This window comes from Taeniopygia guttata, chromosome 5, assembly GCF_048771995.1.
Source record: "Taeniopygia guttata chromosome 5, bTaeGut7.mat, whole genome shotgun sequence".
Classification (NCBI taxonomy): Eukaryota; Metazoa; Chordata; class Aves; order Passeriformes; family Estrildidae; genus Taeniopygia; species Taeniopygia guttata.
In genome coordinates, this window is record NC_133030.1 from 42971805 (window position 1) to 42999576 (window position 27772).

Genomic DNA, 27772 nt, shown 5'->3' on the forward strand with positions numbered 1-27772 from the left:
CTTAAGGATTCCAGCCAGCAAAGATCTGGCGTAGTGAGATTTTTGGGCCTCGGCTCTCTTCCCACAGTTCATCTGCAAGGCTGATCCATTGCTAGAGGTATTGATTGCTGTGCCAAGAGGAGGGAATGGGAGTATGAGAACTCAGAAAGGAAATCTTTGATTCTCTTCACGGCATGAAACATTTTCCCCAAGTAAAATAGGACCTGGCTTTGCTTGCAAATGCCTCAAAAGACCTCACAAGAAAAGTGAAGCCTTGTGTAAGCTATTATCTGCTCTAGATCTCCAGTATGAACACAGGTTAACTGCAAGAGTGTTTTTGTCCTCTTCACTACTGCAGCTGGAGTGATGTTGAATAACCTGGAAGACTTGGCAAATCCTGAGAAACAATCAATCATTTTTTGATAGGTTGCATTTTCCAACTAGAAAAGATCTGTCCTGACTTTCCACCATACTCTGGCAATTTCAGCAGATGATAATTACTATTCCATTGAGCTGGTTCTCACACAAGCACAAATATCATATTCCCCAACCCTCTGTCATAGGTATTTGTTCAGGCAGGTTACCAAATCTGGGTTAGGTATCCCCCTGTGTTCTTTATCACCCTTGTATTTCTAATCCTGCCAGTCTAGGCCTTCCCTGGACTTCTGTGGCTTTGATGAAGGGATGAAGTTTCCAAACTTTGCTGCATTAGTCCAGCCCTCCTGGAGTGACTCACAAGTTTAGTTCCCTCTGTAGGTGTGAGACCTGTGCAGTATTGTGGCTGTTCTGGGTGGCTTGGAAATTATTTTGAGAGAGTCTGGAATAAAGGTAAGAGGGTTTCAGTTCCCATTTTTCCAGACTCTTGCCTCCTCACACTCTGCTTTCCGATGGCACACTGTTATATAGGGATCTAAATGGTATCACAGCTGCAGAAACCTGCCATGCAGAGCAGATGGCACCACTCCACTTCTGGAAAAGATGTTACAGGTTTTGCTGGGGAGAAGAGGCCACACCTATCTAGCCTCTCTTTAGGACCTCAGGTATCCACAGTATATTAATCTGGCTTGTCCCAGTGACACCACTCAGACCTTGTCAGCACAGCTGATATCATCAGGATACAGTTCAACTACCTAGAAGGATTGTTGGATGGAAGCCTCTTCAATTGGTAAGGAACTAGCAATGGCCCTAGAATGACTTTTTTATAAAGGAGGAGGGAAATGCAAATTTTCATCACTTCTCTTATTAGGGCAATTTAAGTACTAAGTGGAGAAGCAATATGCTCTACAGAAGCCATTTGCTTAGAAGTCTCCCTCTGTCCCCCAAGGAACAAGCCTCCTTCACAGCTGCACAGGGATATCCACTGCCATTTCCAGGACTACACATACAACTGGTAGCACATCCCCTCAAAAAAAACAAAAAAAAACCAAAAAAAACAAGTATCTATGATTCATGACATGGAACACAAATCCATACCATTTTAGCTCCTCAGATTTCCTTCTTGGATCAGCTGAGATGTTCAGTCTAGTCATCCAGATATTTATTGCTTCTGATTTCTCCATTTGAAATTCCCAGTCAACCAACAGAAGTTGTGTATGGATAAAGGATTTGGAAATAACAAGTGACCTGTGAATAATATTCATGGGTGCAAAAAAAACACTGCCATATCATGACAAGGCATCAGCTCAACAGGGAAATATGAATACCTTATTTGGGAGCTGGTGTGGACACAGAGAAAGGTAACACTAGTAGTAGAGCATACAAGGGAAAACAAGCTATTCCCAGTGAAAGGAGTGGATCCAAAGGCAGCCTGGCTAACTGCCCTCAAAACCACGTTAGGAGACTCCAGTCTGCCAGTCTGAAGACAGGGTGAACATGTGGAATGGGGCACCAAGATCAAATCAACAGATATAGCCAAAAGAGCAAGCTGACTACATACTCAGCCCTAGGGCGGAGAACAATTACAGCAGCTGACTGCCTCGGCAAGCCCAGAGATCAAAGAACAAAGCATTATTAATTACTGCCATTATAATCGTTAGTATGGTGCCCAGTAGTTCTGGTCAAGGACCAGTACCTCATTGTGTTAGCCATGTCCAAATAGAGAAGAAGAGAATGGGCCCTGCCCAAGGAATGCTGTTTCAATATTAAATGTGAGACAGCTGCAAAAGGAATGAAGGGGACAAAGAAGCAATAGTGTTAGAAGATAGTGATAGAAGACATAGGAAAGATGCTTGCAATCCAGACCAACAACTTGGCTACCACCAGGGCAGCCTCTCAATTACCTGGAAACAAGCAGGTAGCTTAAAGGTCTTTACAATGCACTCTGGTTCTTTTAATTCACTGAGATGGTTTATACATGTGCCAGATATCCATTGTTTGTCTCTTGAAACAGCAGCTGCAGGCGTGCTTTGTTTAGTCAGAGTAAAGAGAGGAGAATGAATTTCAGCCTGGAAAAAGGCTGATTGAATTCTGGACACTGCAGGTGCTCTGCAATGTCTTCTCCATGCTTTCCCCCACAATCTGCCTGTTCCAATGCTGCCCAGGAGACAGAGACCACATGTAAAGTCCCCCTGCAACCAGGGAAATAGCACTACCTGTTCTCAGAGTTGTTCACATGGTTCTCACCTTCCAAAAGCGACATCACACCTGGCACTTCTTCCTCTCAAAGGCAGAAGGCTGAAAAGGCTATTCATCCTTGGGTGGTCCAGGACTGGCCTGAGGCACAGCTGGACCTGACAACTGATCCTTAAGAAAGAGGATACCAGATACTACTCGCCAGCACTGCAGGGATCAGATGAGTGATATGTCTCTGCACTGGAACAACTGTCCCTGTGTCACTTCTCTATGTCTTTCATCACTGACAACATCCATTCTATTTTTAAAATAACAGCAGTCCATGATCTTCCAAATGTTTCTAGTCAATGACAGCAGTCCATGATCTTCCAAATGTTTCTAGTCAATGTTGTGACTAGCAAATCGTGGTATTTTTGATCTTCCTCTAGTACATCCCCATGAAGAGCTTACAATGTTTCAGACATCAGTTAGTGTAATCTCCCCATCTGTAATCTCTCATCTCCCTCTCATGGTCCATTACCCCTGTGTCACCAGTGGAGACCTACTCGGACCACACAACCAGCCAATGATGACTTTGGAATATGAAAGGAGAAAGGACATGTCTGTCCACACTGGGTCTTCCAGCTCTAGGCAGAATTCTCCCATTCCCATATGATTCCCTTATAACCACATCTGTGAAAATGTCCTGCTTAAAGCTTCCTTTTAATCTTTTTTCTGACATTTCCACATTCTTATTTTGTAATGGTCATGCTCACATTTTGCTTTTTTTTTCCCAGTGCTCTCATAACCTCCTCAGATGGAATTTTTTTCCCTTTATAAAGAGATTCCAGCCACTTCTTGGAACCCTCTGTATTTTATATATCTCTAGATCAGACTGCTAAATAGAGCCTATTCCTCAGTATCTGAATATCTCATAATCTCTTATATATTCATAATGACAATATCCCATGAAGGAGACAGATACTACTTTCTGCCTTTTAAAGTCAGGAAGCAGAGGCACAGAGTGTCTAACTGTAACCACTAGCCAGTGCTAAGCATTCATTGCAACAAAAGTCAAGGACTAGAACAAGACAATTTCAAATTCTAATATCGCTGTTCATTTTCTAAGACTACTTTCTGAAATTGTTAAGGCATCAATTCCTCCATCTTTTATCTGCTGTCATGAGGTTGTGTCCATGCAACGAATCATGAAAGTACAGAGTCTCATTAATCCAGGAACAAAAAGACACTGTCCCTGTGCTTCCAAATTTCCAAAATGAGATATCCTAACAGCAAGTAGGAGAATAATTGCCTTAGTATTATTCTCCCTGCCATGGCTCACAAGGAACCAGATTTGGTTATAAGGGCAATGCTGATTTGTGTAATATCTCTTTTGATCAAATACTCATGCTTGCCCCAAATACAGTCTCCAGCTGGCACTGCTGGAATTAGAAAACTCACCAAGGTGAATCAATAATCTGACCCAGCAAGACATTTCTCACACTGATACAGAGGTCTGGAAAAGAAATCAACTTACAAAAAAACATACGAATCAGAAAATTCTCATTTCAGTCGAACAGTCAAGTAAATAGAAAGTAAAGGCATGTAGGACCATAAGGGCTCTCAAAGATTGCTCTTGTTCTGTGGCAGCCTATCTTAAGTTTTCACCGAGCTCTGTCTAATCTACGCTGACAAAAAAAAAAAAAAAAAAAAAAAAAAAAAAAAAAAAGAAAAAGATGCTTTTACTGAACCAGGTTTTGGCCATTTCTTCATTTACTGGAAACTTACAAATTCTGATCTTTGAGGAGGACCAGCACAGACCTAGGGGCTTCTTTTAAAATCCTAGCCACTCCTTTGATAGCAAACAGCTTACTGAGAACTTCTCCTTCAAAGTGTACTGCCACAAAATGTGCTTCTATTTAATGATGATTTAGTTTACCTCACATTTCTGCCATATCCTTAGAAGGTTAGATGAGCCATTGAAATCTCCTTACTGAAATCCAGATATAAATACCTATTATTTTGCCATTCACTGTTAGGCAGTTACTCTGCCAAAAAGGGATTTTGATTGTTTTGACATTATTTGTTCTTAACAACTGAAGCCAGGTTGTTCTAGATTACCTTGATACCCTTTAGGTGCTTATGAATTGATTATTTGATAACTTATTCCAGTGTTCTTCCAGATATTGAAGCTAGCTGACTCACAAGGTCAAAGTGTGCTTTTACCCCTTTTCAAGACAGTTGCTTCCTGGCCCTCTATTAATTCTCTTTAACCTTTCCATACAAGTGTTAATGCTGAGAAAGTGATTAAGTACTCTGCTTAACAGTGATGTGATCAACCAGCATCTCATGACCCACTGTGAGGAATCCCATGTTAATACATTTCTGACTTGGAGCCCTGTTGTTACTTGAACCCTGTGAGTTACTCCAGAAAATAGTTAAGGTTTTCAAATTTTTCTCTAAATATAATGCCGTATGGTCTGTAAAAATAGAATATGCTAATGCTAAAATTCACCAAAGCACTTTGCAGTTGTTTGTGAACCTTTTCTGGGAAATGGAGATGCACCCTGATTTTGCAAGTGGACTACTTTAAATACGAAAGAGAGAAAGAAATTTTAGGTGGGCTGTAATATAGTATAGCAGAAACAGAAAGAGATGTTTTACCATAGATTAAGTAAAACCTGATAGTAGTTTATACAAAGAAAATCTAGGGAAGTATTTGTTGGTAAGGCTGAAGTGCTACAAACAGCCCTACCAGGCTTGCTCTGTGTCAGAAGAAAGCTGGAGAATGGAATGTAACAGCGACTGAGATTTGCACTATAAAATGATAGTAGATCATTAGATCATTGCTCTATCAAATGATAGATGTCTGTTTTATTTATATTTTTATGTTTTAATTGTAATTGATATGTTTTACTATCACAGACCAATTAATGATTAAATACACTTTTTTAAACCTTTATGGCACTGACACTAAAGCATGACACTTCCATGAATCACAATCCTATTACAATCTTATTGAGGTCTCTTGGACTAAAGGTTTGTGGGCCTTCAAAAGCATGCATATGGGAGTGGGGATTTCTCTCCCCATGACAGACTCTTTACTGACATTAATATAATCTCACAGTGGTCCTGACACTGCTCAGTATCTGTGGATATTGGAGCTGTTTAGTGTTGGTGACCTTCAGATGAGTGTTATTACTACAGTAATTTTAAAGCTTCAGGATTGAAATATCAGAAAAGCTGAAATTTACATGCCATAAAAAGCTTATGATTTGGGGTGCAATGCCACATGGATCCCCGCTGCCATCAAGTCAAATGCTCTCAGGAATGACATTAGAAAACAGCTGCAAACCCCTTGGTATAGTACTTTGTTTTGTTAATGTACTACACAGAGCTAGGCTGGCCAAGCTGTATAAGCAGACACATCACCTATATAAGCATGTCTCTTTGTACTGCATGGAATTCCTTTCTCCATATGCTCATAAACTCTCTCTAGAGTATCTAAGAGCAGAACAATGCATGGCATCCCACTGGGCTGATTTTCTTTCCCACGTCTCAGGAAAGGTAAAACCTTTTTCTTCATTGTAACTGATTTAATTGTATTTTCAATATACTTCTTTCCTCACTCCCTCTCTCTCACTGTTTTAGCTCTTTTCAATCGTGCTTTCTTTTCATCTCTTTTTTCTTTCACCTTCTTGTCTTTTCTGTGCTGTTTTCAGATCTGTCTTCAGTAAAGCCAGAGAAAGGAGATTTATATCTTCAAGCAGAGTGATCTGTAAAGCCATGACCCTGCTTACAGAATGCCTTGTCTTTCATTATCCTAAGGTTCAGAAGAACAGTGCTATCAACATGCAAAGAAAAGGCTTTTCTAATACATTCTTGGACAGTTTCACAGGCAGCCTTGAAAATAAACATAAAGACTTAGAATTGATGTAGAAAGTAGTGGGGGAAGGCTGAAGCCTTCTGGGGCTCTTCACATGACTTCTTTAAAGGCAGAGAAAGCAGCTATCCTTGTCCATATCATCCGAACAAACATTCTTATAAGCAGAAAGGATCCATTTCAGAGGCTCTGTAATTATCACTAGGGTCTGAAAAGAGGAAGTTTGGCAGAGGCTAGCTGGAGCTAGAAGCTAGCACTGCAGGCAAGCCCAGGAGAATGAATACAGAGCTGCCAGCACCCTCTATATGACAACCAAACCTGAACCTCTGCTGAGGACTGTCCTAGATTTCAGTGACAAATATGTGCACAGGAGCATTTCTTCATGGGCCACTTTACTATCTTGTTTGAATGTGGGAGGTTTAACACCAATCAGTAGCTTGGAAGATCTGATTGCTCCAGAGATGGCATTGAGAGGACTGGCTGAACAACAGTATGACTCAGAATGGAGTGGAACTTGACCTTTTCTTCAAAGCCAGTGTTAAGATTTCCTATCATCTGCAGCCTAAGCTGCTCCTGGACATCCCTTGCCATCCATCCCAGCAACAGCAGACTGGTGTCTCAAATACAAGTGGTGGCTGATGCTTTACAACAGATCTAAGGGTTCTTATGATATCAAAATGCCCTAAATTGGAGCATAGGGGATGTTGTGTAGCATCTTAGGTCAGAGTGTACTTTCTCATTGTGTTACTGGTGGTGAGCTTCTGCAAATAATGCCCAAGAGACTTCCCTGTACTCTGCAGCACTAGTCACTCTAGGGGCATAAAACCACTCTTGCTTAACAAAAAAGAGTGATTCAGATGTTGCAACTGCAGAATTTTTCAAGCACAGCATGCCTGTAACTGCATGGAGGGATGAGCTTCATCATACCTGTCTTTCACCACCCATGCAGACATACCGTCAGGCCACAAGCCAAAAGCAGCTTCTGAGTCTGTATATGCAAGTAATTAGAAACTTTGTGTATGTGTAGTGCTTTTTCCCCTCTGTTTTCTACAATATCTAAACCACTGTAAAAACTAAAGCTAGAAATATTGTATCTGATCCCATTTAAACTGTTCCTTTACAGTCAGAATTGAGTGGCTTCTTCCAGTCCCCAAGCACTTTTGTCCTAGAAGTTTTGTTGTGTCCCTCAGGTTTTTCTTGCATTTGGTGTGATAGAGATTGCTCATATCCACTTTCAGCAATTTAGACTTCTTTCTGTATTGGTATGTATATGATTTCTTATCATTTTTCTCAAAACAGTTAACAGTTAAGTTTACCCATGTCTGCATTTGGCTACACATTACATTTCTCTCCATAAACTAATTTCATATGCTGACAGACCACCTCTGTGTTGATTTGGCCAGAAGTAGATTCAAATGTGCTACTGACCTTATGCAATAGTTAAAGCTCTTTCTTGGAAATAGCCATAGGTGCCTATCTTCTCCTGCAAAAAGGAGCTATTGAGTTGAAAACTGTCTTTTTAAGGATCTCAGAAAATCTCTCCTTCCTGACCTGAAACTGCCCTAAAATTCAGTTGGTTTACTTGTTTGTGAAAAACACCTCCTGCCATGCTGGCCAAACCCAATTAATTTCCTGCTGGTCCTCCCCTGTCTGTCTCTGCTCTCTGTTGGTCTCTTGTTTTATTATTAGACTGTGAACACTTTGGGGCAGAAGCCTTTTTTTAGTATTATGGTATATAGTGATCTTGAACCATGGGTAGGACTGCAAGGTGCTACTGGAAAAAAAAGTGACCACAAAACTCAAGTGCTCTACATCTTCATTTCGCAATTTGTAATTCTGAGTCTGGCACCTCAACAAACACTCAACAGGGAAGGAAGGAGACTGGGCTCTGGAATCATAAGTTTTACTATTAAATGTTAGTATGATTAGTTATTCCTTTGAAATCAGTGATGTATCTAATGTCAGAGAGAGAATATGTCAGGTCCTATACCCTTAGGCTTTAACAACCTAAGCATGATTATATAGCGTGAGATTTGAAATCCTGAGTACATGTAGTCTGTTGAGTGTCAAATGCGGATCAGGAAACAAGGGTAACTGCAGCATCTGAGGGAGGCACGTACCTCAGGCAGATAAAAGGCAGGAGAAAAAAAATTTAAGACATTAAACTGGGAGAAGGAAAATGCAGGATGCTCATGAACAAGCATTCCCTTCCTGTGCAGTGCGTGAAACTGCAGAATACTCTGAAACCTTACAGGGCTTAATAAGAAATATCACCAGTTTCAGTTCTGGGCCCCAGAACTGGAAAGAGCTCACTTTACTTGCCTGCTGATTGAATATATTTATTTATTGCATAAAGAGAATGACCCAACAGTGACCCTCCAAGGAATGCACTTCATAGATTTTAAGCATGTCCCTACCTCTAAATGTGGGGGCGGGGGGGAAGTATGTGGTGGAGCGTGCAAGTACAAACAGAAAGAAAATTTTGTACAGAATCACTGCCTGGACTGTTTGATTTTTGAAACGCCTCCATGAGTGGGAGCTTCCAGGGAACAAGGTAGGTCTGTGCCTGCACAAGAAGCCCCGAGCAGCAGCGCAGCTCCCACGGGGCCCAAGTCCTGCACAGGCACCAGCCCGGCCGCGCACGGCCAGCAGGCTGTGTGCTCGCTCTGAGCTCGCCCCAGCTGCTGCTCCTTGTTCCTTTGACGTGTACGTGTGTGTTACATGACTATAGAAGGAGCAATCAGTCAGCTCCCAGGAATCTTAGCAACAGCCGCGTCCCCAGAAAAGGCTTGTAGCAGCTGGAGCGGTGATGACTCAGCAGCATGGTCTCTCTGGCCTCTTGCTGATCCCTGGCAAGGACTGCAGTCCAAGTTCTGGCTCCCTTGTTTGGGTCAGTGCTTCTTGCTGGCACCAGTAGATGAATTCCTGGATCCTGCTGGCCTTGGCATTCGAAAGCAACCAAAAATTAGCTGATAGCTGCAGCCAAGAAAGTTTTTTGTTCTCTTCTTTCTTTAATGACAAATAAAAAAAAAATCAAAACAGAAGAAAACTGAACAAAACCCGCAGAATCCTGTTAGTGCACTGTAACAGTTTCATCTGCGGCAGATGTGTAGGGGAAGACAGTCACATGCCAGGAGACCCACATCCCTTTGCTCCCTTGGGGAATGAAACATATGGGTGGGTTGGGGCTGGGCTGGAGACTATACAAAACATCACTGGAAGGTTTGTTTATTTTCTGTACCGAGAGTTTGAGGCTGTGGTGTTGAGTAATTCTGTCGACATTTCACCTAGTTCAAGTCACTAGTGCAATGAATCTATTTGGCCTCTAGTTGTTTTCTACTCGGAGGATGTTAGTGTCACAGCCTCCGTCCACCCTCCTGCAGTAATTCTATAGATGACCGAGAAGAAAAATTGGGATTAAGGTGTCAGGGGTCAGGACTGCAGCGTGCTTGCACGGCGGGAGGAACGCTGTGGTGGGTGGTGAAGGGACTCAGGCGTGGGTGAGCAAAGGGTCTGCAGGGTCCCTGGGCAGTGCTGCCCCCGGGAAAGAGGCCCCTGAGGAGCCGAGGGGAAAAGAGAGCGGACAAGAAGGGGCCACAGGAGCTGGGGAGGGGGGCTGGACGTCTGGATTCTTTTGGCAGAGGGCTGCCGGGAAGCTTGCTGGTCCTGTGCCAGGCTCCAGCGAGCTCCTCTCAGTCCCTCCCTTTCACGAGCACTAAAAATTCATCCTGAAACAAAAACATCCGTGTGTGTGTGTGTGTGTGTGTGTGTGTGTGTGTGTGTGCGTGTGTATGTGTGTGTGTCCTTAACAATCTGCCTTCTCAGCAGCACCACCGCTACCCCGGCATCGCCGGCCTCATTACTAGCAGCAGGAAATGAGTGAAACACAAATGGCTGGGGAGGAGGCAGGAGGGGCCGGCCCGCTCCCGGCCATGGGGGCTGCTGGGAGCTGCCGCGCCTTGGTGCAGATGTCGCAGCCCTCAAATGTCTGCCGGAAATTACAGCTCATGTCGGGCGGGGAGACGTGCGCTGCCCGGCTGGGGAGCCCCGCGGGAGCCCCCCTGCCCCGGGCCGCCCTCCCGCGCTGGGGCTGGCCACTCCGGCCCTCGCCAAACCTAGCTCGTAAATTAGCTCGACTGGAGAAAAATGCACGTAGGAAAACGTCTCGGAGCAGGAAGAGGGAAAAAAAAAAAAAAAAAAAACAAAAAAAAGGCAACCTTCGCCTGGAGAGGGTTGGGGGGGGGGCCGGGGCGTGCTGGGGGGCGGCCCGGCGGGGAGGCTGCGGCTGCGGCCGCGGCCACTGCAGGCAGGCGGGGAGGAGCGAGGCGGTGCCCCCAGCCCCAGCAGGCCAGCAAAGCTGCCGGGAGCGGCCGCCCCGCTTCGCTCCGGAGCCCGGAGCCTTTCCCAAATAAACCCCGCAGCGCAGGCCCTGTTTCTTGAGGGCAGGGGGGACCGTCCTGCCTTGTACAGCCGCGGTACGGGGGAGGCGAGTGTGCCGCGCTCACATCCGCAGCCCTCATTGCGGCGACCGCCGGCAAAAGGCTGGGAACGTGGGAAAGTGACTGGGTGTGCGCAGCGAAGCAGGGTTCTGGAGGGTGTTGTAAGTACAGCAGAGCTAAGTGCATTCGGATGCCCTGGGGAATGTCTGCCAGAACGGCAAGAGCAGCACCTCAACTGCCTCGAACAGCAAAGAGCAGGGTGCCTCATGGTGTGATTCCAGCATTACTCACCCCAAGGATCAGGCGCTTCCCCACCCAGTTACATATGACCAGGAAATTACAGGCTGCGCTGCTCCCCGCCTGCCTGAGCGGCTGCCGTATCATATGATACACACCAGAGCAGCGTGTCTGATGAAACGGCACAGCAGCGTGTGCTTAGTGAAACGCTAATGTTTTGTGGAAAAGACAGGCTGGGTTGGGTCACACTGTCATTTGGTATCCTGAATGCATGCTCCCTCTTGCACATCTTGCCATTAATTAAAATACTGGATAAAAACGAAATCCTGATCTTTCTTGTGCTTGCTGCTCGCGGATTTTCTTCTCGTAGACTCCACAGCCAGCCCTGTGTGGCTTAGGTGTTGCAATTCCTCTCTCTTACTTCACCCATCCAATTTGTGGACAAACTAATTATTCTTCACACCCAGTGTTCACAAGATCTTTGTTCCTATAGCCATTGTATCAAGGGCTCCACATCTCTCATCTTTATTACAATAGCATTTATATCCCAGATCAGACATGCACCTCTCCTCTCTGCAGTACACAGCAAATGGAGCTAGAAAGGTCATCTCTGCAGCACTGTCATGTTCCTGGCTTGAATTTATATACTACTTCCTACTTAACTGAGTTTAAGGAACTTGTTACAATGAAAGTCACCTGTGCAAGACGATGCATTTTTTTCCAGTATGCTTCTCCCTGTCTCCTCCACTAATAATGTGAGCTTTTGCTAGCCTTGCCAGTCTCCTCACGCCCTTTCATGCCGTTCTCTACTACCTCTCTGCTCCACCTTTTGCAGCAGCATCTCTACTCAGGTCAGCTTTCTGCAACTATGGTAGTCTGACCTCCTACAGTTTTGTGTTCTATTGATTCCAAACACCAGTTAAAAGCTCTTTCTTCCATGTGTTTTTAAGAACTGCAGCCTGTGTGAATTTTATGAAGTCTGAGAAAATATAAAGTCCTTTTGCAACCTACTTCTGAGTTGAGGAAAAGGGTCTTCTCTTGGTTTTTTGTTTTAATGAAATTAAGTATATCTGAACCAGCTTCTCACCCATCCAATTTGCTTTTAGTTGACCACTGTATCAAAAATCATACATGCATCTGGACAGACCTATGATGTCATATACTCTCCCCCTGTCAAAGATCTTGTGATCACACAAACCTTTCTTTGCAAAACCAGACTGCAAAATTGTGACTGTAAAACCCTGTGCTGCTTCTCATTACACTCCTTCTATGTTAATTGTTTTATTTTCACTATTGGTCTGTGCTTGCCTTTTTATATCTCCTGCTTCTGAGGGCAGGGTGTGAGCTATTTTCTGTTCCTGTAGAGTGTTAAGTGTCTTACGGGCATAACAATTTCATTAGTTAATAACTACGAACAATTTGCATTAGTATCATAGATCCTCCTATGTCACATCAGACCACTGCTCCAGCCAGTCAAACGTACCTCCATCTCATGGTGCTCTGAATCAGCTATCCCCCAGTGAAGTGAAGCCCTCATGTGTGGTAATGGTAGGACACCCAATTCCAGTCTCATTTTGCAGAGTCTGTCCAAGATTTGCTTGTTCTCAGTGAATCCCTTGCCCAGCCATCTTGGATCTGAGTTCCTGCATAAAAGGACACTCCAGTTGAACTTGGTAGTGTGTCTGATAGAGAGATTAGCCAAACTGTTCAGAGGAAAGGATCCTGGCTCTGTAATACTCCCAGTGTGGCTATCATCTAGGGTAGACAAAATACAAGGATTAAGTAAGACTTCTCACTGACCCCAGTCCTGTGCCTCCCAGCACTGGGGAATTGGAACTTCCTTTCACCCAATCCTAGTGCCTTTCTCTTTCTTAGAGATGTCTATTTTTTCTTTAAAATACAGTATTTGCTTCCCTAGTATCGTGCAGTAGCAAATTCCACAGTTTATCCTATAATGCTTTTCTTCAAGGAGAGATAATATGTTCTTGATAACATCAACTGATTTTTTACATCCTGTATCAATCATACTGAATTACGAGGAAAACTGTGAGTCTCCTGGGAGGGTTTGATGGCTTTATAGTGGAAAGAATCAGGAACGTGAGACTTGGGTGAAGAATTTCAATTAAAAGGAAGCCAGGAAGACTTTTGAGACAGGGTGGACACCTGTATTTTATTCTAAGAAATATTTTTTTGTTTGTATATCTTCTATTTCATATCCTGCACAAAGCCTTTTTCAGCACAGAATCCCACACTGAGACTCAGCAGATGGATGATTCAGCACAAAAAAATAACACATTCAGGAGGGGGGAAATGAGCTACTCCTTGAATATTGTTCATTTATACACTGTTTGGTCTTTGCAGCATGACTGTTATCCTGCCTAGGAATGGGAAGACAGTTTCAGGCAATGAAAGCAGTATGAGAAAAGAGATGGGACAAGGCTGCATTGCCACTTGGGAAGATTGCAAGGATAATTGAAAGTGCTGTTGAACTGGGAAGAGCCAGAAACTGAACTGCTGATTGTATGCAGCTGGAAACCATGATGAAAAAGGCCTTCTACTGGGAGATGACTGTGGTCACTGTTCCTTCCATAGCAGCTGGTCCCTGTAAGACACTGTAAACTCAGCACCACTTACAGGCTGAAGACCTGAAAGAAATGCTGGTGCACCTGATGTTTATGATATAATGTCCCAGGAGTCTTGTGAGAATACCAGCTTGTAAATTATGGCATATCTGGAGTAAGTTCGCTGTTGGCACTCTTGGGCAATATATAAGAAGAAAATGTGCATCTTAGTGAAGGCACACTTAAACCATTATGAAGGAGACCTGTATTTTTGGAACGACAGGTCCTCCTCCATGTCTGGAGCATGCCCTACTTGGTGACTGAGAGATCTGTTGTTTATAGGCAATGATTCCTCAGAAACAAATCAACTAAATGAACAAACTGGGTGATAAAGTAGAACTGAAAACTGCATTGTCCTCCTCAGAGTCATAAAAATTCATCCCTTTTACAACTGCTGAGTGCTTTGCCAATATCATGCCAAGGTGAGAACAGAGGGGGGAAGGGAAGGATATTGAAAAGGAAAATAAATAGGCCAGGTAAACAGTGCTGCTGCTGCAGCAGCTGTGGTTGCCATGGCAACTGGGGTGAAGAAGAGGAGGAGGGCGGAGGCGGATTGATCGATAGTCCTATGCTTGCTCATCTGGCTTCCATCCACGTGCTACTACAGAGGGAGAGAAAAATCAAAGAGCCACACGCAGGATGGCCAGGTCTCCAGTTCAATACATGGCAGCAGCTTGATCAATACCTTGTTGGAAGGTGGGTAATTGACTCCCCTTCTACCCAAGAGAAAGCGGTGCGGTGACACAGATGTGTTCGTTAGCTACTGATTCTCAGCTCTACTTTATTACCCAGCTTGTTCATTTAGGTGATTTGTTTGTTTGCTTGCTTGAGATCCCTCTTCAGTCTGATTTCTCCCTGTGCTTGTCAAAGATGAGCACCAGCTGCTGGAGCCAAGCCAGAACTGCCCCCAAGTTTCTGAGTTGCTTTCCCTCTCTCCTCCTTTATCCTTTCTTTGCTCATACTAGCAGTTTTATCTCACACTGGCAAAGGTTTTGACAGGGAAAGCTGGAAACAGGGACAACCTTTTCTTCTGGGATTTCTTGAGCTTCCTTTCCTGGGGTCTGGAGGAACATGATTATGGCTCATCTAAACACAAAGGAGCACAGTAGCCCCTCAAATAATTAAATTATTAGGTCTATTTTTGCACCTCACAAACCAAGTGAATTATAGGGAGGGATTTACAACTATTATTTTTGTATGTCTGCCCTTCTCCAGAGGAATACCTGCAGAGGGTGACTAGGTGATGCCACCAGAAAAGACAAAAACTAAAGAGAGGTATCAAAGGAAAGGACAGGAAATCAGGGCATGCTGAGGAAAAAAAAAAAAAAGGAAGAAAGAAAGAAAGAAAATAGGAAGATGCAGAAAAATAGATATTTATGAGGAAAGCACATATTCATGAAGTACTGAGATAGTGTAGGCTAATTCTCCATTACTACCTAGAGCAGGGCAGGGAGCCTTGGCACATGGTACCAATTTGTCCTTGAGGCAGGCAATGCTGCATTTTGTAAACAAGCCTGTATGATACAACTAAGTTCACCCTCATGCTGAATAAATTTCTGCAGGTGTTTTCCAACAAAACATAGCAGAATTTGAGCGTGGCAAAACAAGGACTTAATGTTTTATCTTTTCTGTCAAAGCAAGAAGCTCAAACCTCCCTATCACTTCTTCGGTCACTAGGAACTTAAGTGACTTCAACAGGAAAAAACAAAGCCACTTTTTGTGGTGCAACATCCATCAGCAAACTGACCATAAAATGGTAAATCTAGATTCTGGGATGCTCTGGACGGCAAAGGCCATCGCTTTGCTCTATACTTGTCTATTTTCCAGCTTGCTGGAGTCCTGTACAATGAGCACATAGGCATATAGTAATAATGAGAGCAGTAGTCTATTGCTGGATAACTGATACTGCTTTGTAGAGCAATCAGCCCTTTAGGGTATAGCTAAGAAGAGGCAAACATACAAGAAATATCACTTTCTTCAGTTCCCTGGATTTTTCTTGGAGTTAACCCATCTAAATGCACTGATGTTCAATTTTATTTAGCTTCTGAATTTAAAATGAAATCTCTCTTGGAATTCTGCTTCCCTTAAGTTAGTTGGCTGCAGTCCAGTTCCCAAGGCTTGTGCTTTTAGAGCTTGATCCAATCCCAGAGAAGTAACTGAAAATTGCTCCACTGATTTTAATGAGTCAAACCACTGCATGAGGAGTAAGCTATAATCTCTCAAGGCTTTTTTTTTATTATTTCTTCTATATGCTTTGAAGCACCAGCTGGTGTATCTCACAGACGCTGGATATAAATCACAGTGGGAAGAGGGGGCTGTATGAGCACAACTGCTCCCTGTTGCATAACCTAGAAGATGCAGGTTAATTCAGGCAATGCTTACAAGGTAGAGGCTACAGCTCTTTTCATTCCCCAGTATATCTGCCTCTGGAAATATTTACAAACCACACAAAGATGCCTCTGTGCCCTGCAGAATATTTTCCTTTGGTTCCTTTGTGAGTGGGAAAATAAGAGCATCCTAACCTCTGGGCATAATTTATGACAGAAGTAAATAGCAGAATGATAGAACAGCTCTAAAGTAAATTACTGAAAATATTCACCTGCCAGCTCTCCAGAGAATGCAGGCAGGTGGGTGAGCCAGGATCAAGTCAGACTAAAAGCCTTAAAGGAATAGAGTAGTTTTTTCTAGTCATAAAGGAACAAAAAGTGTTTGCAGCACCTGCAGGCTGTTACCTCTCTTGAATGAAGTTGGGAGGTTGAACAAAATACTGTAGTGACAATGGAGCAGTCTGTATTCAAATTTGCACTAGGGCAAGCTAAATAAAAGGACATATAATATTCAACATTGCAAATGCCTGCACTACCTGCCAACAAGAAGTATATGTATTTGCTGAGTCATTATGCCTGACACAGACTGAAAAAGGAATGGGGTACATGGAAGACCTGAGAAAGGCAGGATGGATCTCTTACATGTCAGTAAGACTCCAGAGAATCAGCTCAGCAAGTCTTGCTGCTTAATGTGCATATTCAAGGGCCTGGCTACTGAAATAGTTTCAAATCTGGGAAGAACGAGTTACTCCAAATGCTCTGAGCATATGTACAAGGGAAATAATGTAACACACAAACAGTCTATGTCTTTCTCAAAAGGGACCTTTCTTAACAGGCTCTCTGAGCCTACATGGGAGTTGTAAAAGGATGTATCTCATCTGCTTCTGCACTGGTGTACTTTCACAGCTGTATCAGGGCCCTGAAGACACATTTTAAAAATGACAAAAACAACTGCTGGCTGCACAGATGAAAGGTACCAGTGCAGCCGTTCTGCGGTGCACACCATAATGCTTACCCAAGGCCTTGAAACAAGGAACATGCAGCAAAGCCAGGAGTGACTAGCACAGAGCTGTCTGACTGCTGATCTGTGTGCTGTGATCAGGCCATGACATTTTCCTTTGAGTACCATCTTGGCAGCACAAGAGATAGGAAAAGCTGATTAAGGAATCCCTTGAAGGCCATTTTTAGTTCATTCCTGCAAACTCGAGCCACAGGCTCTTCAATTGCTTTTGTGTCCAGCTAGGAAGGGGAGCATAGTCTGGAAAGCTGCTTTTTACTGTACCTGCAGATCATCACAGCATCCACGAGGCATCTGAGAGAAGACAGTGCTGACTTCAGGTCTTTGAGCACTGGAAAAACTGGATACCTTGGTAGGAACCTGACAAACTGTTCTAGGGGAAACACAGAGAACAAAGAGTATATAAGATGATGATCTGCTTTTAGAAGAGCAGCCAGTGGACATGAGAGACTGAGGCCCTGATCTTTGTAAGGACCTGCTTAAACTGATATAGACTGGGACAATTCTTGGGAGAGTCATTGCAGGACTCAGATCTCCTTCAAATCCACAAAGTGTGGCAGTGGCTTTATTCCCTTTCCCTCAGCCCCAGGAGTGACTTGTGACCTGGAGCACTCAGCATGCTCAGCTGAAAGTCTGTCCTTGTGCCCAAGCAAGCAGCTGTCTGCATCCTGGGTGTCCTACATTACACCCAAAATGTGAACAGAGCCTGAAATCTCTGACTTGACCTTAGAGCACCCTCAACCTGAGAAGCTGAGCCACTGCTCATCCGTAGTGTAACTTGAATTCTATGCTCTTGTGCTGCCAAGATGCATTGTTTTATGATTAATGGATGCCATTAAACTAGAGACTCTTCAGCCAGCAGTGAAAACTCAAGAGAAATACCAGACAGTCAGCCACAGTCAGGGGAGCTGAACAGAAAAAAAAAGCTTGTGGTTTAAGAAAACTGACTTTCAGTCTCTTCAAGATTGCTCCATTCTTAATTGTTAATACACCCTGATCCATTTTAATAAAGTCGCTAGGGCCACCTCGTGCCTGTGAAGCTCCCCAGGCAGGAGGAATGGTGTGAGTCCCCGCAAGGACAGGGCATGACAGAGGAGTCAGTCTACACTGCTGCTTTTCCTAGTGGGAAGGAAAAGCCTGGACATTTTGCTGATGCTTCCTCAGGTTTTTTGAGATGTAACTGGTTACACAGAGAGGTTGATATGAAGAAGAGGAAGGTAGCATGCAGCTGGTAATAACTTCAACTATGTCAGTGCACCTGCTCCACTGGTGATGGAGCAGGTGCATGCAAGTATCTGCACTAAGTGGGCCAAGCAAAGTTACCTTCTAATTGTAGTCAAAATGCACTTCAATTAGCCCATCTGAAGCAAATCAGTTGGTGATCATTTGGGAGTTTATAGTGCTGATAACCTTATCACTGGTCACAGATGCTTCAGTAAAGACTGTACTTGAATACAGACAGGAAGTACCATATATGCTTTTTTGGCACAGCACAGAACAGAGTGAAAATTGTGCATATTAAGCAGTTAAAGTTCCAGTTACTTGTGAATTTGGACCATCTCTTATGGGTTAGCACTTGATGGTTTCTCATGCTACACAAGAGGCCAGCTGTTTACAGCAGTGAAAATCCTGAACCAGGGAGGATGTGACAGACAGAGCCAAAGGAGTGGACAAAAATGCAGCTCAAAGTCCTGGGAACCTGGAGAAAAGCAGGCAGCAAGTAACAGAAGTGTGTGATGAGGGTGCACCCCTAAACAGGCAGGATTGCAGGTGTCTCCATCCCTGCAGTGCCACATAGATGGTTCTAAAGCAGAGCCAGTTACCATAGCAACAGCATCTATCAGAGCTGTCAGGCATCAGGATACAGCTCCGAAGGAAGGTAAAGAACAAGGCTGACCTACCTCCATGCTAACCCCACCGGCAGCAGAAAGCCCTGTCCCAGGCCAGGGTTTTCCCCATAAGGAGGAGGGCCAAGAGCTCTTCACTCAAGTTCCCAGTGAAAGCTGGATCAGCTGAACAGCAGCTCCTGATTTGCAGCAATGCTCAAACGATTTTTGGATTCCCAGGAAATTAAAAGATACTGAGCCAAATTTTGTGGTGTTGAGAGACAGGTTAGAGAACAGGAGAACGCGCAAAAGAATTCTCAGCAGAAAAGAACAGAGGGATCCCCCTTTTCTGACATACTTCCAGACAAGTGCTTTTCTCTCCGCTTGCACCTGCCTTTCCATCTTGCTGTTAACTACTACTGCTTTTCTGCTGTTGCTTTTTGTTCACACCCTCCCTTCCAGTGCTCCAGCAAACTCTTCTGCTTTGTAGGCATGATGCCAATGAAAACTGATGTTTACCAGCTCTAGTAGGGTTCATTTTCTTGCTTACACAGTTCACACTTTCTCCCAGAGAAAAAGAAGTCATGGATGAGGGAGGCCGCCATTAGCAGGATTAAATGTCAGATACCTGAAAAAGCTGACACTGAAGAATTGATGGAGGCAGTTCTTCATAAACAGGTGGCTACATTATAAAAGCTCTTACACTTGATACTACCCAGCCCCAGGCTGGCCGCCTTGGTAGAAGGGCCAGTGGCCAAATGGGTCAGAGACCTCTCATTCCAGGCAGGCTTCCTCTAGGTCTGAACTGGACTGTACTGCAATAACTGAGTCTACGCTCTCACCAATGCTGCTTCTGCTCTTTCTCTGTTGTCTTACCTGGGCTGTGAATCTCACATCTTTCAGCAGTATAGAATTCGTCTTAGACTGAACACCAGGGATAAAAAATACAGGGAAATTGTTAGGCTCTGATAAACAAACATTTTAAGGAACAATTTCATCTTACTGACTGTGGAAATTTGTGACAGTTCTGAGCTCAGGAAAATAAAGCAAACTGTTCATTCTGATACTGTGAGAGAAAGCAGCAGCAGCCAGAGAAATTGAAAGATCGACAGTTAATTGGAAATGTTACATCTGCTGTTTATGCAAAAGGCATAAATATTTATATCCTGAAGGCTGACTTTTGGGTTTGCTTCTCAGCAGGAAGATATTTACATTTTGAATAAAGACTTTTTTCTTTCTCCTTCTCAGTAAACGTGAGCAGTTTATTATCACTTTAAACAGAAATCCGTAGCCAAGTCCTTCAGTCCTGTTGGTTACATGCATGCAGATTCCCTTAGCTTCAATGGATATTACAGGTGTGTGCAGATAGAGGCACCCATCCCCCTCTTTATTATAGACAAGAGAGTAGTGGGACTGAAATGAAGGGGCAGGAACTGAGATCACAAAATGAAAAGGCGGAAAACACAGTGACAATTCAAAGGCACCTGAGATAATAAACTGCTTTTCTAAATCTGCTTTTGGTAGGAAAATAATCAAAGTTTGTACCTTGAAAGATTTTATAACATTAGCTGCATAGAGCAATGAAAGAAATACTTGAAAAATTTAAGTACAACACTACATTGGATTGAGCTGCCTTCACCAATGTGTGATGAGTGAACCAGCTAACAAAACTATTTACATATTAAATGATTCTAGAAAAGCCAGGGAAATATGCTGAACTACAGCAATATTAAGAAAACCAACCAAAAGTCTGTTACCCTGCAAACCATTCTGTTCCCCATCTTACCTCCACATCTCCTGTTTCTCTTTGCTTTTCCTTGCTCCTATATGTACTGAGCCAGGCTTCATCTCCATCCCTGTCCTGTCCGATACTGCTGTGCCAAGTGCATTGCCTTCAGCTTGCCCACCCTCCTATCCTGTGGTCTCCCATCCTGCTCCACTCTGTATCCTCATTTTTGTCTTCCATCCTTGTTCTCTCTCTCAAACTTCACCTGCTGTCCTACTCACCTCTCACTGCATTTTATTTTACCACATGTGGCTCCAGCCTCCTCCCTCATCCCTATCATTTCCCAATTTGAGGCTCTCCTCCTTCACCTTTCCCTATTACTCAATCTATTCTTGTCATCTTCTCTCTCCATCTGCTCTCTTCTCTTTGCCCAGTCCCAGTGTCAGCCCTTGCGTCTGCCCCTATTACATTCTCAGAAGACCTCAAAGCCACACATCTCTGTCTGGATGCTGAAGCTGTTTGCCTTAGTCTCTTCTACAGCACCATTCATTTCTCATTTTAATCATTCCCTCTGATTAGCTGCAACATTAGCACTAAAAAGGAGTTACAGATAAACAATAAAAAATCACTCTGATTAAATGTAGGATGTTGTGTATTCTTCTTTTTTGTACTTATCAAACACACTGGTCCACCCCTGAAGGCCAGAGCACACATTGCAGTGCTCCTAGGCATCCAGCCATTGCTTGAGGATCCCAGACTTAGGCCTTGGACATCTCAAACAGTGTGTCTTACCCCCTATTTAATTATAAAAGCTATGCCTCTCTCAGGGACTAGAGATTCTCCAAAGATATTATGTCATTATTTGGAAGCACTTGTATGAAACATGGTTAGGTTTATAGAAGGAGACCCTCCTGTGAACAAGAGGGGTACCTGACAGGAGTACTGATTTGTGTCTCCATGGCACAGAGCTACCAAAAGAAATGCAGAGCATTTAGATTTCCAAAGGATCAACAGACTAGGCCAAAGGTATGGTGGAATTTACTTTCACCTCCTTTCTAGCAATCACTGGATCATTTTCTATGACTTCTCCCTTGCTTCTAACAAAAAAAAAAGGGGGTGCATCAAGATCATGAGAGGATGTTGGCAGTCTCCTCTGGTTTGCCCCTTGTTTCTGAGATCCTAGAATCTCACAGCAAGATTTTATTTTCATTTAAGGGAATTTTTGTGTGTGTTTTAAAATGCTTTGTCCTCTGGGACTATTTTTTCTGGCTCACATAGTTTTTGTTTCCATGGCAACTACAGCTGGCTCAGATGTGCTGTTGCCATGGCAACTGTCTGGTCCTCCTTTCAAACGACGCATTGAAACAGGAATGATATTTGCATCCCCAATGCTGTATGGAACAAATCTCTTTCACCACACATGGGGAAGACATAAGACAACTGTATAAAATCAGCACAAAATCCAATTTAAATCCTCTCACAGAGGGTTTTAGACAGCTGGCGATATGAGAGAATTGCAAAGAAATTGGGCTTTTCCATTGAAGGGCTTAGGGGGAGGCTGGCACTTGACAGGCATTTTCAAAGTCTGTTCTAGGCAATGCAGTATGCTTGGAAATACCCGCATGGGAAGAACACAAGATATTCCAGGAACAGCTAATTCATGTAAAAGATACTACATCTTACTTTCTGTAAGGTCTCAAGATAAATTATTATGTGTTAAGAAACACATGGTAAAATATTCCTTAGTATTTCATTCTAAAGAACAGATCAAAGCTTGCATACTCATGATTGTATCTTGGATATGACTACTGTTAGGATGCCTGTGACTCTCTTAGGTATGTTGCAGATTTGCAGAATAATAACACATATCCAACTTATGTCCCCCTCTCTGCATGTGAAGCCCCCCAGACATGAGGTGGGAGGTGCCCTGTAGATGAATGGTGACACCGCAAGGCACAGTAACTCTACCTGTTCATCACAAGACATAGTACCAGAGGTGCATTTCTCTTCTGTGACATTAAGCAAAAAGGTGACAATGATAGGATTTATTATGTGGCATGTGTAAGGCCTTTGTCTTTAACTTCCTAGTGTAATCTACACGTGTCTGCATTCACTTTGTTGTTTCTCTTCTTTGTTTTTCCTTTTTTTTTCTATCTTGTTGCTACTGTGAGGACAAATTGTGAAGAAAGGCATAGGCAGGTCTCTCTGCAAGGTTCTGCTAGTTCTGTCGTCTTCTTCGCTTGTCTTCTGTAGCTTCCCTAAGGATTTTGATGTTCATAACAGGTTAACAAAAGACAACAGCTGTGCAATGGAGTACTGTGGGGAAAATGAGTGCATTTCCTTGGGGAAGCAAGGAGCTGGCACCTTTCTTTTCCACCATCAGCAGCTGTCCCTGTGCTGTCTTGGGCTTTGTCATGCTTCTGGGCTGAACACGATTGTCCTTGGAGGGGTGCAGTTGAATCTGAATGTTTTGCTTTCCAGATGGGCACTGTCCCGACTGCCTCGCTTGCAATAGTCACAGTCCAAAAGACTGAATTCCTGAATTAGTGCGTGGCTTTGAGGTGAGGTAACTTTGGTATCTTTCCCATCAGCCAAAGCAATTTAAAAACAGTGCTGTTAGTAGAAAGGAGTAGGAAAGAGCAGGAATAATTAAAGAGCAAAAATTACCACAGGGTTCAGGCAGCTGCTGCTAATTATTTATCTGCAGCGTACAGGCCTATCTTCTCTTAGGGCACAAGGCATACACAGTACACCTTATTTTTAAACATTTTTGCCCTATAATGTTTCATCAGCTTCTAATGTTGTCCCCAGAACTTACATTGGTCCCATTAACCAACAGAACACTGTAGACAGTCATGAAAAAATTTATTCCACTGTCTGATGTCAGAGGAAAATCATTATCCGTACTAGATAAGCAAGACACATAAGAGCCAAGAAACTTGCCTAAATTGGGTGGTCTACAAGTGCACAGGGACTGGAACTCAGGAGGCCCTCTACATAGGCATTACATCCCTTCAGTGAAAGCATGGTTCCTTTTCACTTCATTTGTGTCCAGAACTTTTAAGCAGTAACACCTCTGGCATCCGAATACAGTAAAAGCATTCATGTGAAAATAACAGGTCAAAATAAATTTCTGAATAAGGTGCTAATTTCTGCATGGCTTTCCTTCCTGATGTTGGGGATTTTCAGCAAAACTCACCTTTCACTCAAGTGTGATTGAATCAATATGTTTTTCCATCATTTATGTTGGAAGGAGCACCATAATACAACACTCCTTCAATTACAGAAGATGGAATCAATAAATTTCACCTCCATTTATGTGGTTAAGGTCTAAGTCAGCATAGCCCACCCTGTATTTATGGGGGTGGCCTTAATACAGCTCACTTCCATTTAATGGGGAGGAACCAATATGTCTTGCTTTCACTTCCAGGGGGTGGGAAGAAAAGAATCAATAAATCCACCATCATTTATTGGGAGGGATCTATAGATCTCACCTTGATTTACCAGGGAGATCAATATCTCAGCCTTCATTAAAGGGGGTGGTATGTTGGACTAAATAAGGTTCATCAGCTTTTAGAGCAAATTGACAGAATATGTCTCTCCATGTATGAGGAGATTATTCAGTATGGCCTTCATATATATATAAGGCTTGGACCATATGGTTCACCACCTAACATAGGGATACATGCATTTCAGCTCAGCACTAGGACTGGGAAGACAAGGGCAGATTCTATACAGTGGGAGTGTGGACTCTGTACAGTAGAGCTTCTGTTTTAGAAGTCTGTTTATGCTTTTCCATTTATGAAAGGCAAAGATTCAATTTGTATTAGAGTGTGTGGAAGCCTCTGGATTCAATGCAATATATCTTTCTCTAAAGAAGACAGTCTAAAAGCAGTTCTTCATTTATGCAGAGGTAGATTTGGTGGGCTCCCTAATTTACAGAAGCTGGATTCAGTGTTCCTTATTATGCTTAATAGGGAGCCAATACAAACTGTACATTAATTGTAGAAGCAGAGAAAGGGGTATGATGAATTCTAGGATGACAACATTGTGACAGGCTATCTGAAAGTCTGAGAAGGAAGTGCTTCTTTACAGCTCCTCAGAGCACAGTGAAGCAAGCTAAATCTCACTGGTATATTGCTATGAAGAAAAGGGAAGATGCTCAAGAACTCAACCTATTTTTACATCAGACCTGTTACTGGTATGATTTTTCTCTGCTGCATCGTTCAGTCTGCAGAAAAAGCTGATCTCACTGCATATTAAAGCTCCGACTTCAGGCTGCTTCAGGTTTCTTGTCTTTGTCTCCAAAAGACACTAATCACCACCCTTCATATCATCCTCCCTCAAAACACCTCAAAGCACAGCTGAAAAGAGTGTGACTTGTCCTTTAATCATGTATTAAGCATCTAACACCACAGGATTCTTGTGGACACCGCAGCAGGGAGCCTTTCAAATTTAGGCTACTGATTTGGTAAAAGCTCAGATTACCAGTGAGTGACCAGAAATAAATGCAAGTTGATGTAGCCAGGGGGGTTGCATGATATGAGTTAGGGGGCATCAGTACAATTCCCAGAGGAGATATGTCAGAACAACTTAGGAAAAAATATCAACCCAAGTGCCCACCTTGTTTGGTTTCTCAGCGGGAAGCCTGTGGACTGAAAGGACCCCAGAGATTGAACTGCCTTGTCACTTTTCATTATGTGCAATAGCTGCACAGTTTACGAACACCTGTAGCTCCCTTTTCAAGGTGAAAAGATAAAAAGCAAATAGACAGCACTGTAATATTACCATAAAAATACAGTATATTGAAAACATGGCAATTCCTGCTGACCTCTCCTTTTTACCAGGCTCTCCTTTTTACAAAAAGGAAATGGGCAAGCATGAGGTGAGGAACCAAAAGCAGACTGGTTTTGACTCAAGCTAGCTGCTTCTTTTGGCTGGTGAAAGAGTGCAGCAGATTTCTAGAAGGCAGATGGGATGTGCCTTTTCTATCCCTGAAGTAGCAGGAATGCTTATTTTCACCACTGCATTGCATCAGCATTACTGCTTCTCCATCCTGGCTGGTTGTAGTGTTGTACTTATAACTGTGTGTGTCTCTGTGCAAAAGGACTTCTCACAGTCTGCCCTTTTATAAAATGATACTGGATTAACTAGGTAGACAGACAGAATGTGAGAATGCCTATTTGCACATAGTACACATAGTATTTCTATTACAAACAGGATAAATCCAAAGAAGAGTGTGTCCTCCTCTTTCAAGGCTCTAATGCTACCTTGTTCTCTTGTCCACAAAGACACTACCACTTCCTTTTTTCTGCTTCTTTTCAATCCAAAATATAACACCAATGTTTCTGAATTTCCCTTACTTTATGCCCTAATGCCCTGGCTTTGCCCCCTGCCTTCTGTTTTTCTCTAGGATCTTTCTTTAAGATGCCCTTCCTAAGACCTCCAGGTAAGCTTTTCAGTATTGCCAAAAAATATAAACATCCTCCAGTCACTTCTATAAAAATGAACATCCTCAGTCGCTTCTATAAAAATGAACATCCTCCAGTCGCTTCTATAAAACTATGTAATGTTATATTATATCTCTTCCTAGTCTAATACAATGATAAATTAGAGCAAGAGAGAGTTTTTCAGTATGCCACCCTTTTTTCTTTAAGCTTTCTGAGAAATCTTCAGCAGCTATGGATGTCTGAGTTCTGACACTACTGAATTCTTAAGGCACACAATACAGGCAGAGTCTCCCATGACTACTCAGATGAACTCCTGGAATGTGATTTGGAAAAGGACCAGCCTTGTGGATGGGATCCAACAGGCTACCTCAGAAATTATTGCAAATTCCATCCAGAACTGGAATAAAGCAAGGGAGGGAAGGAATAAGAATATCCTACTTAGGGCAGAAGTGTGCCTTAATTACAGAATATAAGAGACCACACGGTATGATGATGAGCTTGTTAGAAGAATCTGAATTAATATCCAGCTCTTACATGCTGCTTTTTGTTAGAAGAACTCAAAGTGCTTCACCAGTGGCACAAAAATGATGATATTTTGCCAACACCAGCCAGTGGCAGGACCACAAATGGAAACCAGCTGTCCCAAGCGTCCTGGGAGAGTTCTAGCCATACTTTCTCCCATAAAAGGAATAAGAAATGAGTTCAGCTTCTTGCATGTACCAACTGTAAATAAGCAGGACACATGTGAATTCTTTCAGGGGTCACCTTCATAAAAATACCTGGTTTCTGTAGCTCTACAAACCCTTCTCCCAGGAGTGCATGGTAAAGACTGCATGATAGAGGTACTCAGCATATGTTTTCCCCCATATTTCTGCCTTTGTCTACCATAGCAGCCAATGCAGCTTGGGCATAACTTGGAGCAAGCCTAACCTGTATGGAAGTCTAACAGTTCTAACTGAAAGCAACACCAATTTCTCTTTGTCTCAGTATGAGCAGATGAGTAAATTCAGAGCAGTGATTGAGAAGTGGTATTTTGTGGTCCACAATGTATTTTAACACCTTTTCATCATGAGATGACCGTGCAGGCTTTTTGCACTCTTTCCCTATCTATTTGATTGTGCTTTCAGTAGCTGTAAACAGGGACACAATAACAGTCTTCCGTCTGCACAGTCTTGTTCTGCATTATTCATACATTGCCTTCCTATTTCACACACTTATGTCAGCCCTCACTGAAGCAAAATTCATGCTAAATGATTCACGCTCTCTTTCTCTGTGTGTCTTTCTCTTTTTCTCTTTGAAATGGGAATGAGAAAAAAAAATTTTAAAACTGGTAATCTGAGCTTCTATCTCTTATTTTTTCCTTCTTCCCTCCTCAGCTAGATCCCAATTCCCAGTGATACCTATATCCAGTGTCTTGATTTAGTGTGTCTGATGCAAAGAAAACGGAGCAGAGGAGCCACCATTGTTAAAGTCTCATCAGTATTGTACTGTTATGCTCCGATTAATTCTAATTTTTGAGATTAAAGAAAGAAACCCCCCCATCTACAGATCCTTATCATCATTGCTGCTGCCAGAGGTGATCTTCTCTTTCTCCTTTCCCTGCCCTGCCCTCAGGAAATTTGCCCTGAGAAGGTTCCATACCTGTTTTAGGAGCATACTAGCTGCTTCAGGGCACTTGCTGGGTGCTATGCAGTTCTGTTTTGCTACTTTCATTAC

At 43.1% G+C, this 27772-nt stretch overlaps 3 long non-coding RNA genes across 3 annotated transcripts in view; 1 reads left to right on the plus strand and 2 right to left on the minus strand.

The window, feature by feature from the left end:
• The window catches only part of LOC116808493 (uncharacterized), a 35708-nt gene extending 22981 nt beyond the window's left edge, over positions 1–12727 (minus strand). Inside the window, exon 1 of the long non-coding RNA XR_012056428.1 lies at positions 12572–12727. This is a non-coding gene — a long non-coding RNA (uncharacterized lncRNA). The remainder of the gene's footprint in view (positions 1–12571) is intronic.
• LOC121470115 (uncharacterized) lies at positions 8739–11290 on the minus strand. Its single transcript, XR_005980736.2, has 2 exons — positions 11143–11290; positions 8739–9421 (listed from the first exon to the last, which is right to left on the minus strand). It is a non-coding gene; the product is annotated as an uncharacterized lncRNA (long non-coding RNA).
• LOC140684314 (uncharacterized) lies at positions 10234–21245 on the plus strand. Its single transcript, XR_012056429.1, has 2 exons — positions 10234–11012; positions 13450–21245. It is a non-coding gene; the product is annotated as an uncharacterized lncRNA (long non-coding RNA).
• The last annotated feature ends 6527 nt before the right edge of the window (positions 21246–27772 follow it).